Source organism: Monodelphis domestica, chromosome 4, assembly GCF_027887165.1.
Source record: "Monodelphis domestica isolate mMonDom1 chromosome 4, mMonDom1.pri, whole genome shotgun sequence".
Lineage (NCBI taxonomy): Eukaryota > Metazoa > Chordata > Mammalia > Didelphimorphia > Didelphidae > Monodelphis > Monodelphis domestica.
The window spans coordinates 209,021,109-209,048,163 of NC_077230.1; positions in this window are offsets into that span (position 1 = coordinate 209,021,109).

Below are 27,055 nucleotides of genomic sequence, written 5' to 3' on the forward strand. Positions count from 1 at the left end.
TGTGAGGATTAAATGAGATATTTGTAAAGCACTTTGCACCCAGTAGGTGCTATTTTGATGCTTATTTCCTTATTCCTTCTCCTTTCTCCACCCCTATATTGAGGAGAAAGCCATTCTCAATGATGTTAACGCCATATGTTTTCCCAAAACATAAGCAGCCAACTTCATCTAACCCTTCCATTCTGACTGTTCTCTATTCACCTCTCTTTACCAAAATAAATAACTAAAAATCAAATTGCTTTGGCCTTGATCAGCCCCTCAGTTTTGTCCTTGTCTTCGATCTTTTAAACAGGCCAAGTAGGAGGTAGAACTGGCAAGCAAACAATACCTTCCCGGCTCAAAAGAACAACTTTATAGTCAGTCTCCAAATTAAAAACAGAAGTCTGGTAGGAGACAGCTCCAACTGGGGCTTGCTTGGTAACTAGGCTCTCGACTTCTGACGGCATCGGGACAAACAAAGGAAGCTGCGGTGGTGGTTAGGGAAAGATGGTTCTCTTCAAGGAGAATAAAGAGAAGCATCTGATGGCATGGTAATCATCAGAGTCTCATGTACTAATGAAATCAGTCCTTTGATGGCAGTCCTCATCCCCTCAGAACATACTCCAGAAGGAGTGTCTTTGGACAATATTTTCTGAACACAATGAATGTTAGCACTTTCCAGGCTAGAATATGTCATTGGTTCTTATTCGAACTCCCTGTGCCTTCTCTGAGTTTTTCTGGTTTGTCTGTATTAACATTTAAGTTTGCTGTATTCAGATTCTTGGATATATTATGGAATAATATACTCTAGACTAAAAATAGACCCCTGGAATCTCTTCTGCCATACAAAGAAGTCCTCTGTTAACTTATGAAATTAGTTCCTTTTTTTCTTCCATTCAGAATGATGTAGTAGAAAATATATTGCCCAGTCTTGCCTCTCTTTTTTCAGCTGGTGCAGAACAACTACTTTCTACTCTTTTTTTCCCTTCATCTCACACCAAAAATGACTCAAGAGGGAATCATGAGAGTGGCTAAAAAGTTTATCACATAATTCAAGTTTCAACAGGTTTTTAAAAAAATCATTGATAGTGACAAGGATTATGGAGAATGTTCTGAAGGCTGCCATATATCCATGAATCATTCTTATTCATTGAAGAATTCCAAGTTAATGGTCTGAGTTTCACAGTGGCTATAAATGCTGTTATGCTTTCTCTTTTGAACAAAAATCTTATTTGATTACTCACCACTGTCAAAAGAAATGGAATCTGAAATTACAAACTATTCAGATGTCACCATTTTTCTGGGTATATTTCTATGTAAAAATAATTAATTTTGAATTTTCCTATACCTCATCATTGGGCTATTTATAATATATTTTAGAAGCCTTCTAAGTACCCTATGTCCCTTAAAATAAGGCAGTTATGTTACCATCTTGTCCTTTGATTTTTTAACTCTTACCTTATGTCTTAATATCAACTATAAAAGAGCAGCAAGAGCAAGAGGGAGAAAGAAAGAAAGAAAGAAAGAAAGAAAGAAAGAAAGAAAGAAAGAAAGAAAGAAAGAAAGAAAGAAAGAAAGAAAGAAAGAAAGAAAGAAAGAAAGAGAGAAAGGAAGGAAGAGAGAAAGGAAGGAAGGAAGAAAGAAAGAAAGAAAGAAAGAAAGAAAGAAAGAAAGAAAGAAAGAAAGAAAGAAAGAAAGAAAGAAAGAAAGAAAGAAAGAAAGAAAGAAAGAAAGAAAGAAAGATGACCAGAATGGGATTGCCTGTGTTTACTTTGGAGACTAGAGAGAGAGGTATGAAACAGTCAAAGAGATGGAGAGAGGGGAGAGAGTGGTCTTCCCCTAGGGAAGAGAGCACAAGTTGTCTTTTAGAAGGACTGAATATGTTCCTTTAGAGCCTGGGTTGAGTATAGAGGTTAGAGACTGGAGCTGGCTCTCCCACCTTGAGGAGAAAGTTATAGCTCTCCACCAAGCTTCAGTTCCCTTCCTTAATTGTTATGAGGCAGGCAGACTTGATCAAAGAGGAATGACTCTTTTATTCTAAGGTACACACAAGACAGGGAGAGTGGGTTGTTGAGTAAGGGAAGTGGGAACTGGGAAATCCCTATGAGCTAACAACTGACCCCTCTCCCCAAATCCTGAGAGTTCAGGCTATCTGCCTGACCCTCCTTGGTCAGTTGTGAGATCTGTCCTTATTTCTATCTACCCTAATTGTGGCTTGAAGTTCATAAGACAAATTTTAGGGAATAGAGAGAATTCTTCTTTGGGTGAATGGCTTTCTAACAAAGTCCCATCCACTCTTTTATCTTCAGCTGGATCCAAGGGGGTTTGGGTTCACTGAGAGATGGTCAATACTCAGAAAGGTCTTCTGTCTCAGAGATTTCTCTCAGACCAACCACTCCAAGAGAAATCCCAAAGAGAAGTGAGGTGATATGGCAGTTTCTCCTCAGCTCTTCTATGTTCCTTCCTGGAATCCCCCATCTTCCTTGCCCTTCCCTTGCTTGGGTTGTTCTTTTCCATGCTAGATCTGACTTACTCTCTTATAGAAGGAAGGCAGGAAGGCAGGAAGGCAGGAAGGCAGGAAGGAAAGAAGGAAGGAAGGAAGGAAAGAAGGAAGGAAGGAAGGAAGGAAGGAAGGAAGGAAGGAAGGAAGGAAGGAAGGAAGGAAGGAAGGAAGGAAGGAAGGAAGGAAGGAAGGAAGGAAGGAAGGAAGAAGTGTTAAGTTATTTGCTCAGGGTCATATAGCTAGGAAGTGTATGAGTCCAGATTTAAACCCAGGTTCTCCTGACTTCATGCCTGGCATTCTATCCACTGTACTACCTAGCTGTCCTTTGATTTTTAAAAAGTTGGTGGTACTATAAGATTCAAAATGGGAGAAAGGAAAATATGTAGGCAGTTTCCAACTTAGAAATATGAGACTTATAAATAATTTCTCTATTCAAATATTCGTTATATTCCTATTTTCTGTCTTCACAGAGGCTGATGCCATGGGAGTCATTTTTTACATGCCATATAAAAAAAAGCTTCTAGCTTTTAGACAATCTGTTGGAGGAGGAGGAGGAGAGGGAGAAGGAGGAGAAGGAGAAAGAAGACTGAATTATTTCACTTCATTTTGTTACCAATTGGAAATTCACTTAAACTAACAGAAATCCTCTTTTAATAATTCAAATAAAGGGTTCTCGGTTCATAATTGCTAGATTCAGGTTTAGGATCACAGATTTAAGGCTAGAAATTATCTTAAAGGTAATCTGGTACAATTACTCTTATTTTAAAGATAAATAAATAGGGGTATAGAGGGATTATAATAATTTGCCCAAGGTCTCAGGGATAAGTAGTAGAGACAGAATTTAAGTTCAACTCTGTTGAGTTCAAGAATCAATACCATTTAACAATCAGTTGGTAAATATTAAGCACCCACTATGGATGGCAGTTCTGTGCTAAGTGCTGGGGATGCAAAGGTAAAGGTAATCCCTGCTCTGAAGGAGCTCATAATCAAATAGAAGAGACAACATGTAAACAGCTATATATAAATAAGATTGGAGATGATCAACAGAGAGAAGGCATTTAAATTAAGGGGAATTGGGAAAGACTTCCTGTTGAAGATGAGTTTTGTTTGTTTGTCTGTTTTTTAGGTGAGACTTGAAAAAACCAAGGGAGACCTAGGAGATGAAAGGAGGTGGAAAGAGGAGGAAGAACCTTCCATGAATGGGGACAGACAGGGAAAATTCCTGGTGTCAGGAGAAGTCTTATTCAAGGAACAGCAAGGGGACTTTGATCCATACTGGATCAAAGAGGGGTAAGAGAAAAGGCTGGAAGGTCAGTGGTGGAGGAAGAGCTGAGCAGTTTATGAAAGACTTAGATTGCCAAATAAAGGATTTTGTATTTAGTCCTGGAGGTGATAGGGGGCTATTGTATTTTATTGAGTAGAGGAGTGACAGTCTACTTTGAGTTTTCGCATTATTAGCAGGCTTTATCTAAGACTGACTGACAATTGGCCTTAGAGGTTATCTAGTCCAGCACCTTCATTTTACTAATGAGGAAATGGAAGAACTAAAAACTATAATTATTAAATAATTAAATAAGCTACCATTATTAAAGGTAGAATTCCTATCACTCCGTAAAGTTTGCAAAGCATTTTATAGAGTTGATCCTTACAACAGCCCTGGCAGACAGATAACATTATTATCCTTATTTCAGAGTCCAGGAAAGCAGAGAGAGATAAAGGGATTGGACCAGGGCTACTTAGCTAGTGTTTGAGACAGGATTTGAACTCCTTGTCTTCCTGACTCTAGGTCCCACACGATAATAACTAACTGAACTAACTAGCTGTGGTGGTTTCTCCAGAGTCAAACAGGTAATAAGAAAAGGAGCTGGAATCCAAATCCAGATCTTTTTAAGTTAAATCTAGCATTCTTTTCACTGTACCAAAATTCACATTTTTGCAAACCCATCTCATGAAGAGGCCAATTTGGCACCTACGATCATGCCTTTACAATTTAAGCATTTTCTAACCATATTCTATTACATTATCTGAGACTTCCTAAAACAATTTGCTATCCAAATCCACACCAAAAAAAAAAAATAGAATAATTTAAGTGTTTAAGTGTATAATAGAAGTATAACTAATAATAAAAATAATGTTAATAATAGTTAACATTTACAAAGCCCCTACTATATACTAAATGCTTTACAGTTATTATCTCAATTGAGTCTTACAACAGTGAGAGGCAGATGCTATTATTATTCTCATTTTATAGTTGAGGAAACTAAGGCAAACAGAGGTTGCCTATGGTCATATAGCTAGTAAATGCCTGAGGCTGTATTTGAACTCAGGCCTAAAAGGTTCATAAGGTTCAGGTGCTTGAGCTGTGTGGAAAATCACTGCTTTTCTCCCCACCACCTCCAATTATTGCTGTGTGTTAAAAATTGTAACTTTCGTCCCCCTGATGACTCCCCTCCTAGTAGTTAAAGAAAGAAAAGGTAAAAAAGTTTATTAATAGTCAGTATAAAATAACAGCAGGAAACAAGATTGAAAAGGGGATGTTATGCACGAACTTTCTGAAAGATCAAAGGAGCATAATTTACAAACTATCATATATTAATCAAATTCACATCCTAGTAATATGTCCCGAATCAGTAGAAGCCTTCTAGGTGCTGCTGTCAAGGTTTTTTGGTTCTATGATATGTAAATTCCAGACAAGTCCCAGACACCAGCAGAAAAGCAAAAGGGGCTGAGAATTCTGAGATGATGTGGACATGTTAACTTTAAAATTTTACTGACAACTTGGAGATAATTAGATATGTTTATGAACTAGCCTCCAGGTGGCATAGATAAGAGTTAATCTGATCCCCCACCAAAATCCTGTAAACTGAGTCCTCACACTCCTGCCTCTCATTTGATCACCCTTCTTGCCCCACTCCTAACCCATTTCTAGGTTCTAAGGATCTGGGCTATACCAGGGCTCCAATCCAGAATCATCCCTCCTCATCCCTTACTCACAACTGTCTGCTTTCTCCATCTCATCTTCTGTCCCTCCACTTTCTGCCTCTGTACCCCTTTCATCATTTGTCTCTATTTTCTGTGCCCCTGTACCCTCTGAGGTTATTAAAGTGTAATTGCTGCCCCATTTCCCACCAATAATGATCCTGGCTAGTACCCAAAGAACCAGGCATGCCTGCCCTAATGTCATAATTTCATAAATTAATTATCAATTTATATTTCCTAGAGGGCTGAAGAAAGAATCTTAATTTCTGATTCAATTCTAACAATGAACACTTCCAGGGAAGGAACTTAAGAGTAACACTTGATTTCTGACTTTGGAAGGAAATATCCTCCCAGGAATACTCATGGTTGGGTTAGCTGGAGTTCCAGTTATATCCTGTGGAACTGTACTCCTAACACTATTGCTCATGAGCCCCCAGAGCTATGCTTACCCTTTAACAATGAGACAGCAGACAAAATTTGCTCAAAACAAAGGCATTTTGCTTTGAGAATAACAAATAAAAACAAGTCAAAAAAATTCCCTTTGCAAATGCATTCTCCTACAATTACACATAACATTAATAGGAAGAAAGGGTAAAATTTTAGAATATGCTAGCACATATGTAAAGAATGCATGTGGCCAAGGCAACTCACACTACTTAAACTATAGACTCTAAAAACTCTTTCCCCTTTTTGTGAGGACTTTGTATCTGTCCTTGTTCCACTTTTAGGTTGGGCTTCTTCCTCACAAGGCACAATGTTTCTTTGTTTTTATTAACTTAAATTTTTAATTTTTAAAATTTCTTTTTTATGGTTACATGATTCTTGTTGTCTCCTTCCCTTCTTCCCTCCCCCTTCCCAGAGCTGATGTTTCACTGACTTTTATATATATATATATATATATATATATAGATAGATAGATAGATAGATAGATAGATAGATATAGTATCATTCAAATCCCATTTCCATATTATTCATTTTTAAAATAATCTTTAAAAACCCAAACCCCAAATCATATACCCAAATAAACAAGTGATAAATCATGTTTTCTTCTGGATTTCTACTCCCACAGTTCTTTCCCTTGATGTGGGATAGCATGCTTTCTCACAAGTCTCTCAGAATTGTCCTAGATCATTGCATGGCTTCTAGTAGCAAAGTATCACATTTGATCATCCCACAGTATCTCAATTGCTGTGTACAATATTCTCCTGGTTCTGTTCATTTCACTCTGCATCAGTTCATGGAAGTCTTTTCAGTTCATATAGAAATCAAGCAGTTCATCATTCCATATAGCACAATAGTATTCCATCACCATCCTATAACATAATAACATAAATATGACAGCCATTCTCTAATCAAGGGACACCCTCACATTTTCCAATTTTTTAAGCACAATGTTTCTGCTGGAATGATCTATCAGCTGGATTTTTTTGGACTTGTTTCTCAATAGAGAGGTATTGTTTTTACCACCTCCAGCTTAAGCCAACTGCAAATCTTACTTGGGGAACTGCTTTGTTCTTTTAGAAAAATCAAGGATCCTTACTCTAGAACTGTCAGAAGTTTTCCCCAGTTCAGCATCTCTGAGAACTCAATTGTGAGGTTTGCCATCTCCCAGGTAGGAGATGAGAAATTAGTCTTTTTTTTTTTTAAATAAATTTCGCTAGTACAGGGCCTCCTGAGTAAGAAAATCATCCTTAATTACAGGGCCTTGTATATTTTCCAGATGTTTATCTCTGAAGGTTAGGTCATAATCAGGCAATGGACATTTGGCCAATAGTCACCAAACATCTCTGAGGTTCAATTCCCAATGGAAAAAAAAAACTGTTCTTTTCTGATGGTTCACAAAATTGAATAATGAAAAGATACAGAGGAAATCTGGAAATTCATTGTCTCTGCTGTATCCTCAGCTGCTTTCCTGGCCTTTTCATATGCAAATCAGTTACTTGAAGCCTCATATCCTTTTACAAGGTACAAATGAGTCTACTCAGAGTTTTATATCTTTTACAAAGTGCAAAATGATCCACTCTAATCTGAAAGGAACTTACCCTTCCATCTGAATTTCTCTCTTATTTGCCTCTTACATCCTGCAGTTTGCCAAAGCCTAAAAGGGAAAGATATTTACAACAGCAAATACTATGCAGAATATATGAAGATTGGCTAAGTGAGCCAGTCCTGGTGACATCCTTATTCTAGCTGCTTCTGGGTGATGACACCCCCTGGTAAACAAAAAGAAATCACCTTGCATTTTACTCCTAAAAGAATAGGTATGATTTCTCTCTCTAGACTACACTCCTCTCCTGAACTTATCTTGTGGCAGCTCATCACACTCAGAATCAGTCACTTCCCAAATCAGTCTTACCAGAATTTCAGGGGATCTTGACTAATAAATTATGTACATGCAATAGCGCCTATAAATGGCAGCATGGTAAAAGGGATAAGAGAATCAGCATTATAGTCAGAGGGGTGACTGGGTGGCACAATGGATAGACCCTGGTGTAGGAAAAACTCATCTTCTTGAGTTCAAATCTGGCCTCAGACACTTACTAGTGGTATGATTCACTTAACCTTTTTGCCTCAGTTTCTTCATCTGTAAAATGATGTAGAAAAGGAAATGGCAAATCACTCCAATATCTGCCAAGAAAACTCCAAATGGAGTCACAAAGAATTGGACATGACTGAAACAACTGAATGACAGCAATAAAAAAAATTGTAGTCAGTATCCTGCATTCAAAGCTTGCCTCTCATGTGCATTAGTTGTATGATCATGGGCAAGTCATTAAAATCAGTGGCACATAAACTCTAATCTCTCATATAGAAACTTTATTTCTCCTGACAATTTTTAAAAGAAATTGGTTGATTGTCATTGAAATTATTAAATTTAATCATTATGTATCATGGAATTTGAAGCATGGGATTTCTTTTCTAGCACTGATAGATGGAATCTCTTGATAGGTGCTTTGCTTTCTTTCTGAAGAGTTTTCTTTATACTACTTTCTTGTATGATGGCATTTAGATTTTTAAATTTTTTTAGATCTAGTATCCCTAATTTACTTCTGTACACTCTGCCTGCCAGGATAATCACGTTGGCTGCTTCAGGGCGGTGGGTTGGGGTGGGGGCAGATTGGTGGGAAGGGGAGGCGTGTTTGGGCAGAGTCTCTGAAGCCCAAGAATCAGTGAGAAACCTCTGGACTCCTCCAGGTGAGTCCTACTTGCCTCGCTCCTGCTCCCAGCTCAGCTTTCAGTCTCTCATGCCTCAAACAGCCAGCCTGTACAGGCTTGCTCTTAGATTCTTTTTCTGTTCTCCTTGTCTTCATGGGTTTGAGCAGAGTCCATAACTGCTGCTCCCTACAGGGGAGGACAAAGGAAGACTGGGGCAGAGACACTGAGAAGAACGGAGGCTGTGAGGGTTTCCCCAAAGGGCTCTAGTCTTCCAATCTATAACTTAGCTCTTACTTATTTTTAGAGGCCACCCAAAGTGAGTCCTTTTAGTTTTCCTGCCATTCTGGGGGTTATTTTATCTTCTTTTCTAGAGGAGTAGTTCAATTACTCTATATTTGACTCTTAAATCCTTTGTTTATAGAGAGAAGTTAATCCACCATCTTGCTGGGCAGGAAATCGGGTCTTCAGCTCTTCCCCAGAACCTTCTCTCTTATCTTATATTCTTCCAGGTTTTAAAGTGAACCTGCGGGGTGTTTCAAGTTTATTCTTCTAATAGGTATCTCATGAAGATGCTGTTCTATTGCAGTAATGACCTAGGTTTAAAAATCAGAGATTTGAGCTAAAAGGAGCCCTGGAGGTCATCCTGGCCAACTCCTTCATTTTATATTTATGTTTTTTACAGAGAACTGAAACATTGAATGATTAAGCATCTCATTCATGGTCACAAAGAGTGAAATCAAGTCAATAAGCATTAATTAAGATCCTGCTAAATGCCAGGGTATGCTAAGCATTGGGAGTATGAAGAAAGGCAAAAAAACAAAAAACAAACAAAGAACAAAAAGCCCCTACTCCCAAGAAAGTCACAGGGTACTGAAGGAGTTAATAATTGAACAATTATGTACAAATAAGATATAGTAGTGGTATTCTCTCGGTGACCGAGAATGACAATTATCTTTGTGCATTATCATCTATGGATGTACCCTCATGTGGCTTTGCAGTCCAAAGGCTGAGGTGCACAGTTTGTGGCACATGGGGCATGGGACGCCAGTTGTTTCAGGAGGTGCGGTTGTGGCCTGGTGTCGGCGTTCACTCGCAGCGGCAAGACGTCGACGTCGCTCATCTTCAAAGGTGGCGGCGGCATGGTGAATGTGGGTTCGCCAGCTGCTTCTGACAGAGGCAGCGAGTTCTAGTTGCTTTGGTGTAATGCCAGCCCACTTCAAGTTGGACTTTAGCTGATCCTTGTATCTTTTCTTTGGTCGGCCTTGTTTCCTGAGTCCAGCTGACAGTTCACCATAGAATACCTGTCTTGGTATTCGCTGTGGGTCCATGCGGATAACGTGTCCAGACCATCGTAGCTGAGTTTTGAGGACCATTGCTCCACCAACAAATAAGATATATGTGTATGTATATGCAGTCCCTAGCTATTATCTTAAAGCTAGCAACTTCCTTCTAAAAATACCTCCAACTAATCATATGTTTTTATATATGTAGTATTGTGAATTTTAGATTTTCTCCATTTTGCTTAATCTTAGAATTCTAGCAACCAGGAATGTATACACCCCTACTTAAGGATTAAGTGTTGAGGAGGATAACCTATGACAGACATGTGCTAGCAAGTGACAAATAAGAAACAACTGACAGACCCCCTGGGCTGTCCTAAGTCAAATTTAAGCTACCATTGGTACATGTGAGACTCAGGAAGTGATGTAAAGAACTATCTATATATTTCGCATCACTTCCTCTTGCTAACTGTCTCACTTGCTCTCTCGGAGACGTTGGGCTTTTCAGTGTTGGGAGCTCATGGCAACATTCTTAACATGCTTGGTGAGTGGTTTAGGCTGATTCCTCTTTTCTTTTACCTCTTAAAGCACTATCCTCCTAGAAGGCCCCTCATCTTGGAGGAGGCCTCATGGCTGGAAGCCAAACGAGATTGAGAAGGCCTCTTGGCCTAGGCCTCTGAACTCCTATCTGGCTTGCCAAAGCAGTCCAATTCCTTTTCATCTCTCTCTTCTTCTTAATTTCTTCCTTCAATTATAATTAAACCACCATAAAAATCCCAAACTGACTTGAATATTTTATTGGGATTGAATTTTAATCCCTGGCAACCACTAGTATAATATAATCAGTTAGCAACCCTTAATTTTATCCCTTACAATCCACACACACATATATACACATGTATATATATATATATATATATATAGAGAGAGAGAGAGAGAGAGAGACATGAATGCATGAATATGTTTATATATAATTTGTACCTATACACATGTATATAAGCACCTGTGTAAGATAAATTGAAGGCAATCTTAGAGAAAAGTCCCAGGTATGTGTGTGTGTGTGTGTGTGTGTGTGTGTGTGTGTGTGTGTATACAATATATATATATTCATATAGATATACTAAGATGTTTTCGAGGACAACTAGGTGGCAGAATGGATAGAGGGCTGGGCCCAGAGTCAGGAAGACCTAAGTTCAAATGCAGCCTCAGACACTTACTATGTGACCCTGAGCAAGTTCTTATCTTGCTTGCCTCAGTTTCCTCTTATATAAAATGAGCTGGAGAAGGAAATGGCAAACCACTCTAGTATGACTGCCAAGAAAATGCAAATGGAGTCACAAGAGTTGGGCATGACCTAATGGAATTGACTAGAATGGAAATGGATAGAAATAGAAATGGAAATGGAAGCAACATATGTTTTCTATTTATGTGTATGTGTGAGTGTGTGTGTGTGTGTGTGTGTGTATAAACTATATATGCATATATACCTCTATGTGATAATTTGGAGATCATTTTAGAGGGAGATCATATGTGTATATGTATACATATATTATATTTCCTTTTTATATAGGCAGATACATGTATCTATGATAAATATGATCAGAGGTCATATATATGTATATATATATATACACTTATTTACGTGTCTCTTGTATACACACACATATATATATGATAAATACAACCCATCAGAGAGAATTTTATAGGGAAGCCATATATATGTGTATTCATATATATATATTTATGCTTCCTTTGTATATATACATGTGTATGTATCAAAAATATGGTCAATCAGAGATAAACTTAGAGAGAGGTTATATGCATATATATATACCCTTATTTATATGTTTCTTTTGTATATACACATGCATATATATGATAAATACAATCAGAGAGACTTAGAGGGAGGTTATATGTATCAATATGCATACACTTATTTCAGTTTCTTTTGCATATATACATGTATATGTATGATAAATATGATCAGAGACTTAGAGAGATGTTATATATATACATACACTTATTTATGTGTTTCTTTTGTATACATACATGTATGATAAATGTATGATATGTATATGCATGTATGTGCATATGCATGATATGTATTGTGTCATAAATGTGATTATATATATACACTTATTTATGTGTTTCTTTTGCATACATGCATGCAAATACACGATAGATATGACGCATCAGAAGCAGGCTTAGAAGGGAGTCACCAGTGGGCAGAGGTGGAATTGGGGCACAGGCCCTCCCTCCAAGGTCTGTGTCCAGCATTCTGGCCACTCTGCTATGGCGCCTCTCTGCTTTGCCTGGGCTTTGATGTAAAAGGAGGAAGTCATAGGTAAAGTCATAGGTCTGTTCTGTTATGAGGACATACTGCTTAGAAAAGAGCGGTGTTCCTTCTTAACTCGTCGTTGGTGGGGGTGATAAGTCCTATTTCCAGAAACCAGGCTTTCTTTTTTTAGGAGAGTGAATGGGGTCTATGGACAAGAAACAAATACCATCAAAGGCAAGCCTCTTGGATGTGTCCACATCCTTGTTTGAAGTTCTGAATCTTCTCTTTTTACCTATTTTCAAGGGCTGACTCAAAGTGACTTCTCCATTCTCTTGACATCCATCACCCTCAGAAAAAAAAAATAGCTGTTCCTATAATGGCTGGGAAGGTTCTGTCAGTAACTGCCTTGCAAGTTGCCATGAATCTGGAGCAGACCTACCTCTCCGCTGCTGAAAATGGAAATGTTGACAATGAGAATGTGGTGAAAGTCTTGGGCAGAATGCCAGGTTTGACAGATTCATGCATTTTCCTACAGTTAGTGACATTGCTCCAAATTGAGATAATCAACCTTTTTGGTTGCAGGTGGCACCTGTGGACTTACCCTGCTGACACATGAAAAGGGGGCATGTGAACCCCTCCAGCCCTCCAGTATTTGAACTTTCAATGACAGTGATCTGAGGCCCTGCGGGCTGCATCCATTCCCTGTTCCATTTGGCTATCCCAGGGAAGGCCACTTCTTGTTTTTATTTCCTGGCTGGGAAGCTCATTCTTTTTATTGCTAAAATGTGTTTCCTATCAATTCTTAAATTAGTCTGGCACCAAAATCCTTTGAATAGCTGCCCCAGTTATGTGGGAGGAAACTGTGATTAGCTCGCTTAAAATTTCCGTGAGCCAGTGCCAGCCATGGGGTGTCTGGGCACTTGCTGTGGATGCATCCTGCCAAAGGGAGAGTTTTCACTTCTGGTTTGGATGCACATCAGACATTGAATCTGGAGACAGCTTTAGACTGGAGGTTAGGGAGGGAAATGCTGACTTTTCAACCTGTCAAAATTTTCCTCCATGTTTGAGCCCAGCCACAAAAAAAAGAAAAGAAAAGAAAAGAAAAGGAAAGAAAGAAAGAAAGAAAGAAAGAAAGAAAGAAAGAAAGAAAGAAAGAAAGAAAGAAAGAAAGAAAGAAAGAAAGAAAGGAAGAAAGGAAGGAAGGAAGGAAGAAAAGGAAAGGAAGGAAAGGAAAGGAAGGAAAGGAAGGAAAGGAAGGAAAGAAGGAAGAAAATTACTATGTAAGAAAGGGAAAAAAATAAAAATAAAATTCTCTGCCTTTGTAGGGCCACAGAAAAATATCTAGGTGTTTCCTGGACAAAAGTGACACCTCAGCAAAGAAAATGAAAAAAAAAATAGCATTTCCAGTTGTGGACAAGGTTGGGGCTTGCCAGCTGTTATCACAATTGTCTCTGCAAACAACAGATCTTGGAATCTTGGATGAGAAGTAATCCCTAGCTAGCCATAGTGTTAAAGGAGCTTTATCAGTTCCATTTTGAAAATGAGGAAGATTAGTTTTGCCATAGTACCATCAATCTAGAGAAACAGAATCCAGCTAGACTTTTTTTTTCCCCCCTTGGTGGTGAGGAGGTTGTAATTTCTGAAAACTGTGGTCTCTTGGGTGACTTATACTTCAGAAGCTTGCTGAAATGCCAAGGCCAACTACTAACTTCCCAGGGGAATCAATTACAATACTGCTAAAATTGGAGATCTCCCCTCACACCCACCAAACAAACAAACAAAAAAAAAAACCCAAACCCAAGACTTTAGCCACTAAGCTGGAAGAATCAGCAAGGGCTCTAAGTATTCACAGTAGTTGCTAGGTACATACATTTTTTTATTTTTTATTTAATTAGATGATTTAGAATAATTTTCCATGGTTAAAAGACTCATGTTCCTTACCTCTCCTCCCCCCAACCCCCTCCCATATATGATGTACAATTCCGTTGGGTTTAACACGTGCCATTGATCAAGACCCATTTCCTTATTATTTGTATTTGCACTAGGGTGATCTTTTAGAGTCCACTTTCCCAGTCATAGCCCCACCGACCCATGTGATCAGGTGGTTGTTTTTCTTCTATGTTTCTTTTCCCACAGTTATTCCTCTGGATGTGGATGTGTTCTTTCTCATATGGCCCTCCGAATAGTTTATGATCACTGCATTGCCACTAATGGAGAAGTCCATTACAATCGATTGTACCACAGTATGTCAGTCTCTGTGTACAATGTTCTCCTGGTTCTGCTCCTTTCGCTCTGCATCACTTCCTAGAGGTTGTTCCAGTCTCCATGGAATTCCTCCACTTTATTATTCCTTTTAGCACAATAGTATTCCATCACCAACATATACCACAATTTGTTCAGCCATTCCCCAATTGATGGGCATCCCCAAAAAATTGTCCAATTTTTTACCACCACAAACAGTACAACTATGAATATTCTTGTACATGTCTTTTTCCTTATTCTCTTTGGGGTACAGACCCAGTAGTGCTTTGGCTGGATCAAAGGGCAGACAGTCTTTTATCACCCTTTGGGCATAGTTCCAAATTGCCCTCCAGAATGGTTGGATCAATTCACAACTCCACCAGCAATGAATTAATGTCCCTACTTTGCCACATCCCCTCCAGCATTCATTACTTTCCTTTGCTGTCATTTTGGCTAACCTGCTAGGTGTGAGGTGATACCTCAGAGTTGTTTTGATTTGCATTTCTCTGATTATAAGAGATTTAAAACACTTTTTCATGTAGGCACATACATTTTAAAATCTGTCATAATCTTTATTTTTATTTTATTTTTTAAAAAACCACTCAAATTCCTTGTCATTTTCTGCCAGGTTTTGATGTTCATGGTAGGTATTCCTTTGAGTTAAATCTTTTTTCCCCCTTGGTGTTTATTGGTTAAATGTGTTTGATTCTCCAGCATAGGGTCTAGAGACTTAATTGCCATTGAGAAATAGATTTCCTCTGGCATGGACAGTGGGGTTGGGGATGGAATGACTAAATGCTCCTCAAATAGCCCTGGGACAAGGCTACTTACAGATGCAGTACATCTATGATTCAAAAGTTGCATACTTTGGGCCAGGCACTGTGCTAGGGGCTGGGGATATAAGTACAAAGAATGGAACAATCCTTCTATGCAATAACATTACATTCTGCTGGGAGAAATTATTACATATTAAAAAATACAATGTACACACATATGTGTGTATAAAGTTAAAAATATAAACCAATACAATATAAGCCAATATAAATGCATTTAGGAAGGAAGGTAATAGCAGTTGAGGGCATCAGCAGAGAAAGTAGTCCCTGAACTGTGGTCTTAATAGGGCTCCATGAGGCAAAGGATAGTGAGTGCAAAGGAATGGAGACAGAATATTAAGTGTATATGAAGAGCAGAGAAAAGTGCGATTTGACTAGATCAAAGACTGCAGGAAGAAGAGTAAAGTACAGTGAGGCTACTAGGCACTTGTCTTAATAAAGGTGATTGCCCCATGCAGTGATGTTCAAGACTGGCACTATACGTATGCATAGTAATTTTTGTTATTGTTATTGAGTCAATTCAGTTGTGTCAGACTCTTTGTAACCCCATTTGGGGTTTTCTTGACAAAGATACTGGAGTATTTGGCCATTTCCTTCTCCTGCTCATTTTACAGGTGAGGAAACTGAGGTAAACAGGGTTAAGTGACTTGCCCAAGGTCACACAGCTTACAAGTGTCTGAGGATAGTTTTGAAATCAGGAAGATGAGAGATCCTTATTCCAGTACTAATACTCTATCCATGGTGCCACTTTGCTTCCCAGGGGTAATAATTCGTGACTTTCTATTATAAGGATAATATTAGAAATTAAATTTTGTTAAGTTATTTTAGAGATAAGAAGTAGAGAAGCTGGCTTGAGAAGGATTTGGAGTTTCAAACAGAGTTGAGACAGAGTGTGTTTCAAATCTAATGGTTTTTCTGTGGCAGTTGGTCGAGTTAGACTCTCAAGGTTTGGAGGAGGTGACATCTCTTCTCTCTGTCTCTCTGTCTCTGTCTCTGTCTCTGTCTGTCTCTCTCAGTCTCTCTGTCTGTCTCTCTCTCTGTCACTCTTTCTCTCTCTCTCACTGTCTGAGGTAGAAGGAAAGGAGGGAAAGACCTTAAAGAGCTAAGTGGTTTTCCTTTTCCAACTTATAAAACACTAGTGACTGTCTATTGCTGTTTTTATAGATTGTTTTATCTCTGAGAAGACCAAAGAAAAACCTGGTCTTTGGTTTGGACTCTGAGTTGGCTAAGGCTCAGAGTCCTAACTTGTTTCTTGCTAAGGTTCAGCCAGCCAGCCTTTGTTATTTTCATGACGTGGAGACAAAGGTAAGAATTATAGAGATAAGAGTGTTAGTTTATTGTAGAATAGGGAAATTTTAGGTTTTCAGGATCAGTGTAGCCTATGGAAACAGGAGAAGTGGTTTCTTGCAGATCCAGGGAGTTCTATTTGGGTGGAGTTAGAATCCCTTAGAGTTAGAAATCTTTTTTTAATCCATATACCCTCAATAAAGTTTATTTTTCTATAACAAGAGTCTCCTTATCATCCTTTTGCCTGGCTTATGAGCTTTACTTCATTGATATAAATTAAAGATACTTTGTAAACACAGCAAACAAAATATCTAAATCAGTTTAAAACTAATAATCAATGCCCATTAGTTTGATAGTTTCTGCCTTTTATTTTTACACTATATAGTGTGACTTCAAAGGTTTGGGGAGGGCTGACACCCAGAAATACTTCCTTACCTCAACTTTTGCCTGAAATGATATCATTAGAGCTTTTATTCCTTTCGTCTCAAATTATGATTCTTGTTAAAAATGAAAATAGCCCCTGAAACAGCCTCATTTAAAGGTGATATCAATCATTAGAACCTAGTACGAAGAAGTTTTCAGAGAACAAACTTTGGCAAGAAGAAAAGAGAGAGGGAGGTTCATGAGGATGCTGGATGTCTGAGCTGGGTGAGAGGAAGGAGCTCTACTCTGAAGCACCAAAAAATGGAAAATATAGACATGGAGGAACTAAACAGGGAATTTGATTGTATGACATATTTGCATATGTCCAAACCTACTGATACTTACCTATATGTCCAATGCTTTTTTTCAAGTCATAGGACCCTCAATATTGTTGAAAGTTTCATATTTCTAGTACATTGTATTTTTCAACTTCAAGACTAACACTCAACATGAATTAAACAGAAAATCTGGAAGTGGCTATGTGGCTCAGTAGATTGAGAGCCGGGACTGGAGATGGGAGGTTCTGGTCTCATATCTAGCCTCAGATACTTCTTGGCTGACCCTGGGTAAGACACTTGATCACCTTTGCCTAGCCCATACCATTCTTCTGCATTGGAACCAATATACCGGTATTAATTCCAAGATGGAGGCTAAGTTAGAAAAAATTAAAAATCTTATTTCAATAGGGTATGACGACAAACATTCTCCTTCATTTGAACTTGCTACAAAATGCCTTTCATGAAGCTTTCCTCCCCACCAGAAAAGTCCTTTCCATATTAAACAAGCACAAATGAATAGTCAATTCTAATTCCACAACATGAGGATGCAGTGTGCATAATGTTACTTTAATGTATTTTAACTTCATATTTTATCAATATCATGCAGTTAACATCCCCAAGCTGTAAAGCAATATTTTTTTCCATTTTCCCTGAGCTTCTTTGGTAATTTAAAGTAAATTATTTTAAACATTTCAAAGCTGGGTTGGTTTTTTCCCCTGTAGTGTCCCTCAGTGGTATTTCCACATCTGGTGTAATGGATCACTCAGAGCTGGAGGGTTTGGGTAAACTTTCCCATGAATAAAAACATCTCACAACCCCCAGGTAAAAGGCAATTCAAAGTTAAATTTTTTAAACTCTTAACTTCTATCTTAGTTCTATCAATATTGTGAATTATTTCTAAGGCAAAAGAGTGGTAAGGGCTAGGTAATGGGGGCCAAGTGACCTGCTCAGGATCACGCAGCCAGGAAATATCTGAGGTCATGTTTGAACCCAGGACCTCCCATCTCTGTGCCTGGCTTTCTATCCACTGAGCCACCTAGCTGCCTCCCACAAGGTTTTTGTTTTAATTAAGGAAAATAAAAAACAGACAAAAGTCACTAGCAAAGAAATTAAGAGCCATCAGCAAAGGTTAGCAGAGTCTCAGGAACTCTTCTTCCAAAATCCTATAACTGTTGTTATATTTTTCTTGACTAAAAGATTTAAAGTTGGATTCCAGTTGGATTGCCTTGAGGCAAAGTTAACACAAACTACCCTGGTGTCTTCCACAAATATCTTGACTCACAAGAGCCCTAGTTGGTATTATGGAAAGTAGAAAAGTTAGTTCAAGCCTCCTCAACTCCACTAGTTGTCCTGGCTCACATCATTTAGCATACTGATTACCATTGGGGGGGGGGGGTGGAGATAGACAGGTGCAGGAAGGGGGATACTACTAGAGAACTATAGTATGTTAAAATATCTTCAAGAGTAATTGAGGAGCATTGGACTTGGAGTCATTGACCATGAGTTTGAATCCTGATTCTGCCATTTTGTTATTTCAGTCATGATCTCTTAGTACTTCAGTTTCATTGCCAGCATAAAAAAGAAGTTGAACTAAATCATTTGTAGGGCCTCTTTCAGTTCTCATATTCTGTGATTTTTAAAAAAAAAATAGTACTCAAGTTGGCAGCTATGGGAAAATGGTGGTATCCTCAAGTCAAGAGTAAATTTGAGTTCAAGAATAGACTAGAGAGTTAGGGAAATAATAGATAAAAATTTTATCTATTTATTCATTTAAAAATTTTATTATCATCAACAAATATGAATGTAGTACCCCCTCCAGGAACTATTTCTTTAATTCTGCCCTTCCATGTTAGATTCCCTGGAGGGTAGCTAATGCTACCCAGGGTTCCCAATTTAGTCTGAATTACTAAAATCATACCCACAAGCACCCTTCCCCCATGGTAAACTTAGCTCTAATAATCAGCCAGTATACCCAATTAGCTCAAAACAAAGACATTTAATAAGATGCCAGTAATAATAATAATTGTATGATGTTGCCTTTATAAATTTCCAGCACATTCTCCCACAGATACACAAAATAGCTGTGGGAAGATGGGACATAAATTGATGGGACAATGGTAGTAAGGCCTACATATAAGGCTCACATATGGTCATGGCAATTAATAATTTTGATACCGCAGGACCTTTTAATCCAATGAATAATGTGACCCTGATAAGAATAAAAAGAAGGAAAATATTTACTAAAGTAATGGGAAAACAAAGAAAATCGTGAAGAGAGAATTATGAAAACTAGAGGAAGAATATTTCCATTGTGGGTAATGCCATGTAAAAAGAACAAAAACCAGATGCAGAGGACAATATTGTGATGATAGGATTAAATTTTCCTTTGTATACTTTTGAAGTAATCAACAAAAGCAAATACACCCATATTTAACCCTAAAGTAAGGGAAACCCACAAATTACTTACTACAGGAGTTTATACCTCCAAAAGCAAAGACACCCCTACTCAATGTCCAAGTAAAGGAGGTCCATAAGACACTTGCTAAAGTGGGTGACAACTGAGAAGCAACTGACTGCCCCCTCGGCAGTGCTAAGCAAATTTAAAGACTGCAATTGGTCCCTGTAAAGTGGAGGAAGGGGCAGGAAGTCATGTGGAAAAAGCACTATAAAAACCCTGAACTTCCTCTCCAAACTCACTTTCTCCTTCAAACTTGGCCTTGGAGAATCTCCAGGTTAGGACCTTGGACTGCTTTTGGTAAGACTACTCTTGGGGGACTACCGGGTAAACATGGCTGCAATCTAAACGTGAATTGCTCCCTCTCCCTTGGCACCAAACGAAATAGACTACCTCAAAAGAGCATAAAAACCATCTTTGGAAGAACAGAGGGACTTTAAAGAAGGGCACAGCAACAAAGGTATGTGGGGTTTGAGCATTTCCACACTATTAGAAGGAGAAAAAGCTCGCACCCAAACATAAGCTGAACTACCCTCCCCCACCTCACCTATAGAACCAGAGTAGGGACCAACATGCTCACCGGAGACAGCGAGTGAGTGAGGAACGTCTCTGTAGTGACTGGGGAGGCACACCAGGGTTCTTGGGATCTAACGAGGACTGCCAGGGAACTACTCCTCAGAGCGGTTTCACAGGAGACCCCGGCACATTGGAGAGCACGCTGACTGGGGGGTTCTTGCAAACTGCGAACACCGTGGAGACTCTAGAAACTGCCTAAGGCAAAAGCTCCACTCCTCGCTGTAGTGAGGGGGGGGTGCACGCCAGGGTCCTTGGGAACTGACAAGGTCTACCAGGGAACTACCCCCCAGAGCGATTTCACAGGAGAAGCCTGCGCAAAGGAGAGAAGAGACCACAGACCACTCAGGCATGCACGCTAACAAACTGTGGAGGCTGGGAAGAACCAGCCTGAGGCAAAAGCAATGCCACTTAAATCCACAGAAAACCCGCCCATTTCAATCAGACCTCTGACTAAAAAGGAAAGGGAAAATCACCAAAGGGATGGCTCATAGTGTCCAAAAACAACCCTCCAAGAAGAAAGGGAAAAAAGTGGCTATTGAAAATTTTTATGGAGGGAAAACCCAGGCTACAGAGGAAAAAGAGGATGAAATTCAAAGAAAATCAAAACATGCCCCCAAAATGGAACTTGTCCACAAGCTCCAGAAGAACTCAAATTGGAGCTTATCCAAAAGATAGAAACCTTCCGGCAAGAAAAATGGGAAAAAATTCAGAAAGAGGTCAACAGCCTGACAGACAAGAACTCCCAATTTGAGAAACAGCTAGAAGCCTCAAACAGAAGGGCAGACCAAACTGAAAAGAAAAACCAGTCCTTAAAGACCATAATTAAGCAATTGGAAGAATATGATCTTGCAAAACAGCAAGAATTAATAAAACAAAGTAAAAAAATCAATGAATTAGAAGAAAACATAAAATATCTCACTGACAAGGTGACAGATCAGGAAAACAGAGAAAGGAGAGACAATTTGAGAATCATTGGTCTACCTGAAAAACCAGAGGTTAACAAAAATCTCTATGCCATACTACAAGAAATCATCAAAGAAAATTGCCCTGATATTCTCAAACAAGGGGGCAAAATAGAAACAGAAGGAGTTCATAGAACACCCTCTATACTAAATCCCCAAAAGACAACCCCCAGGAATGTAATCACCAAATTCAAGAGCTTCCAAGCTAAGGAGAAAATCTTACAAGAAGCTAAAAAGAAAAACTTCAGATACAGAGGAGCTCCAATAAGGATTACACAAGACCTAGCAGTGGCCACGCTAAATGACCGCAAAGCCTGGAACATGCAGAGAAAGGCAAGAGAACTGTGTCTTCAACCAAGAATCAGCTACCCATCAAAACTGACTATATACTTCCAGGGGAAAGTATGGGTATTCAACAAAATAGAAGATTTCCAAGTATTTGTAAAGAAAAGACCAGAACTCAATGGAAAGTTTGACATTCAAACACAAAGAGCAAGAGAAACATGAAAAGGTAAATATGAAAGAAAGGGAAAAGGAGAAAAGTGTTTTTTTCTTTTATTCAAACTCTCTTCTATAAGGGCTACAATTAGATCAAATTAAATATACTAACATATGGGGGAAATGTTATGTGTAACTTTCAAAAACTATGCATTAATAGAGTAATCAGAAGAATCACTCATAGGGAAAGATCAGGGCATTAACATGATTTGGAGAAAAAAACAAAAATAAAGAAAAAGGGAGGGGGGGAATCAATGATAGTACCAAGATATACTTGAAGAAATAGAAATAAATTAAATAGAATAATCTTTGTAACACAAAGATACACACGGGAAGTGGAGGGGAAGAATTCTCTTATAAGAAGGAGAGGAAAAGAGTGCTAATTGGTAGTACTTAAACTTTACTCTCAGTGAAATCAAGTCTGAGCGGGAAGAACATCTAGATCCATTGGGATCTTGAATTCTATCTTATCCAACAGGGTAAAGGAGAAGGGAAAACTAAGTGGAGCTGGAAGGAAGGGGGTACAAAAAGGGAGGGAAGGAGAGGGGGGAGGGGAAGGGAACAAAAAGGGAGGGGCTAGAAAGGGAAGCATAACAAGGGAGGGGACTAGGGGGACTGTATAAAAGTAAACCACTGGTTTAAAAGGTTATAGCAAAAGAAGAAAGGCCAGAATTAGGGGAGGATATCAAAATACTAGGGAATTCACAAATGACAATCATAACTCTGAAGGTGAATGGGATGAACTCACCCATAAAACATAGACAAACAGCAGAATGGATTAGAATCCAAAACCCTACCATATGTTGTCTTCAAGAAACACACATGATATGGGTACATATTCACAAGGTCAGAATTAAAGGTTGGAGTAAGACCCATTGGGCCTCAAGTGACAGAAAGAAAGCAGGAGTAGCAATCATGATATCTGACAAAGCCAAACAAAAATAGACCTGATTAAAAGGGATAGGGAAGGTAAATACATCCTGATAAAAGTGAGTATAGACAATGAGGAAATATCACTAATCAACATGTATGAACCAAATGGTATAGCACCCAAATTTCTAATGGAGAAACTAGGAGATTTGAAGGAGGAAATAGATAATAAAACTATACTAGTGGGAGATCTACACCAACCACTATCAAATTTATATAAATCAAATAAAAATAAATAAAAAAGAGGTAAAAGAGATATGAACACAACTACAAAACACTCTCCACACAACTAAAAATAGACTTGAGCAATTGGAAAAACATTAACTGCTCATGTAGGACAAGCCAATATAATAAAAATGACCATACTACCCAAACTTATTTATCTATTTAGTGCCATACCCATGGAACTCCCAAAATATTTCTTTACTGATTTAGAAAAAAACATAACAAAATTCATCTGGAATAACAAAAGATCAAGGATATCCAGGGAAATAATGAAAAAAAAAACACATATGATGGGGGCCTTGCAGTCCCAGACCTTAAATTATATTACAAAGCAGCAGTCATCAAAACAATTTGGTACTGGCTAAGAGACAGAAAGGAAGATCAGTGGAATAGACTGGGGGAAAGCGACCTCAGCAAGACAGTATACGATAAACCCAAAGATCCCAGCTTTTGGGACAAAAATCCACTATTCGATAAAAACTGCTGGGAAAACTGGAAGACAGTGTGGGAGAGATTAGGTTTGGATCAACACCTCACACCCTACACCAAGATAAATTCAAAATGGGTGAATGACTTAAACATAAAGAAGGAAACCATAAGTAAATTGGGTAAACACAGAATGGTATACATGTCAGACCTTTGGGAGGGCAAAGACTTTAAAACCAAGCAAGACATAGAAAGAATCACAAAATGTAAAAAAAATAATTTTGACTATATCAAATTAAAAAGCTTTAGTACAAACAAAACCAATGTAACTAAAATCAGAAGGGAAACAACAAATTGGGGAAAAAATATTCATAGAAACCTCTGACAAAGGTATAATTACTCAAATTTACAAAGAGCTAAATCAATTGTACAAAAAATCAAGCCATTCTCCAATTGAAAAATGGGCAAGGGACATGGATAGGCAGTTCTCAGATAAAGAAATCAAAACTATTAATAAGCACATGAAGAAGTGTTCTAAATCTCTTGTAATTAGAGAGATGCAAATCAAAACAACTCTGAGGTATCAACTCACACCAAGCAGACTGGCTAACATGATAGCAAAGGAAAGTAATGAATGCTGGAGGGGATGTGGCAAAGTAGGGATATTAATTCATTGCTGGTGGAGTTGTGAACTGATCCAACCATTCTGGAGGGCAATTTGGAACTATGCCCAAAGGGCGACAAAAGAATATCTACCCTTTGATCCAGCCATAGCACTGCTGGGTCTGTACCCCAAGGAGATAATGGACAAAAAGACTTGTACAAAAATATTCATAGCTGCGCTCTTTGTGGTGGCCAAAAACTGGAAAATGAGGGGATGCCCATCAATTGGGGAATGGCTGAACAAATTGTGGTATATGTTGGTGACGGAATACTATTGTGCTAAAAGGAATAATAAAGTGGAGGAATTCCATGGAGACTGGAATGACCTCCAGGAAGTGATGCAGAGCGAAAGGAGCAGAACCAGGAGAACATTGTACACAGAAACTAATACACTGTGGTATAATTGAACGTAATGGACTTCTCCATTAGTGACGGTGTAATGTCCCTGAACAATCTGCAGGGATCCAGCAGAAAAAACACCATTTATAAACAGAGGATAAACTGTGGGAGTAGAAACACCGAGGAAAAGCAACTACCTGACTACAGCTGTTGAGGGGACATGACAGAGGAGAGACTCTAGAGGAAACCCTAATGCAAACATTAACAACATAGCAATGTGTTCAAATCAAGAACACATGTAATACCCAGTGGAATCACATGTCGACTACGTAGGGGTGGGGGGGAGGAAAAGAAAATGATCTTTGTCTTTAATGAATAATACTTGGAAATGATCAAATAAAATATTATAAAATTTTAAAAAAAGAGGTAAAAGAGGTGAATGAAATCTTAGAAAAATTAGAGTTGATGGATATATGGAGAAAAATAAATAGGGATAAAAAGGAATACACCTTCTATTCAGCAGCACATGGCACATTCACAAAGATTAACCATACACTAGGTCATAAAAACATGGCATACAAATGCAGAAAAGTAGAAATAATTAATGAAACTTTCTCATATAATAAGGCAATAAAAATTATGATCAGTAAGGGTATATGGAGAGCAAAATCAAAAATCAATTGGAAATTAAATAATATGATGCTCCAAAATCGGTTAGTTAGAGAACAAATCATAGAAACAATTAATAATTTCATTGAAGAAAATGACAATGGGGAGACATCCTTTCAAACCTTATGGGATACAACCAAAGCAGTACTCAGAGGAAAATTCATATCCCTGAGTGCATATATTAACAAATCAGGGAGGGCAGAGATCAATGAATTGGACATGCAAATCAAAAAACTAGAAAGCAAACAAATTAAAAACCCCCAGAAGAAAACCAAATTAGAAATCCAAAAAATTAAGGGAGAAATTAATAAAATTGAAAGTGATAGAACTATTGAACTAATAAATGAGACAGGAAGCTGGTACTTTGAAAAAACAAACAAAACAGACAAAGTACTAGTCAATCTAATTTAAAAAAAAAAGAGAGAAGAAAAGCAAATTAACAGTATCATAGATGAAAAGGGGGACCTTACCTCCAATGAAGAGGAAATTAAGGCAATCATTAAAAACTTCTTTGCCCAATTATATGGCAATAAATATGCCAATCTAGGCAATATGGACAAATATTTACAAAAATATAAATTGCCTTGACTAACAGAAGAAGAAATAGAATTCTTAAATGATCCCATATCAGAAAAAGAATCCAACAGGCCAACAAAGAACTCCCTAAGAAAAAATCCCCAGGGCCTAATGGATTCACAAGTGAATTCTATCAAACATTCAAAGAATATGTAATCCTAATACTATACAAACTATTTGACATAATAAACAAAGAGGGAGTTCTACCAAATTCCTTTTATGACACAAACATGGTACTGATTCCAAAACGAGGCAGGTCAAAAACAGAAAAAGAAAATTACAGACCAATCTCCCTAATGAACATAGATGCAAAAATCTTAAACAGGATACTAGCAAAAAGACTTTAGCAAGTGATCAGGAGGGTCATTCACTATGATCAAGTAGGATTTATACCAGGAATGCAGGGCTGGTTCAATATTAGGAAAACCATCCACATAATTGACCATATCAACAAACAAACCAACAAAAACCACATGGTTATCTCAATAGATGCAGAAAAAGCCTTTGATAAAATACAACACCCATTCCTATTGAATACACTAGAAAGCATAGGAATAGAAGGGTCTTTCCTAAAGATAATAAACAGTATATATCTAAAACCATCAACTAACATCATCTGCAATGGGGGTAAACTAGATGCATTCCCAATAAGATCAGGAGTGAAACAAGGATGCCCATTATCACCTCTATTATTTAACTTTGTACTAGAAACACTAGCAGTAACAATTAGAGAAGAAAAAGAAATTGCATTAAAATAGGCAATGAGGAGACCAAGTTATCACTCTTTGTGGATGATATGATGGTCTTCTTAAAGAATCCTAGAGAATCAACCAAAAAGCTAGTCAAAATAATCAACAACTTTAGCAAAGTTGCAGGACATAAAATAAAGCCACACAAGTCATCAGCATTTCTATATATTTCCAACACAGCTCAGCGGTAAGAACTAGAAAGAGAAATCCCATTCAAAATCACCTTAGACAAAATAAAATACCCAGGAATCTATCTCCCAAGACAAACACAGGAACTATATGAACACAACTACAAAACTCTCTCCACACAACTAAAACTAGACTTGAACAATTGGAAAAACATTAACTGCTCATGGATAGGATGAGCCAATATAATAAAAATGAACATCCTACTCAAACTTATCTATTTAGTGCCATACCCATTGAACTTCCAAAATTTTTTTTTACCAAATTAGAAAAAAACCATAACAAAGTTCATCTGGAAGAACAAAGGATCAAGGATATCCAGGGAAATAATGGGAAAAAAAATACAAAGGAAGGTGGCCTTGCAGTCCCAGATCTCAAACTATATTATAAAGCAGAGGTCATCAAAACAATGTGGTATTGGCTAAAAGATAGAAAGGAGGATCAGTGGAATAGACTTGGGGTAAGTGACCTCAGCAAGACAGTCTATGACAAAGCCAGAGAGCCCAGCTTCTGGGACAAAAATCCACTATTTGACAAAAACTGCTGGGAAAACTGGAAGACAGT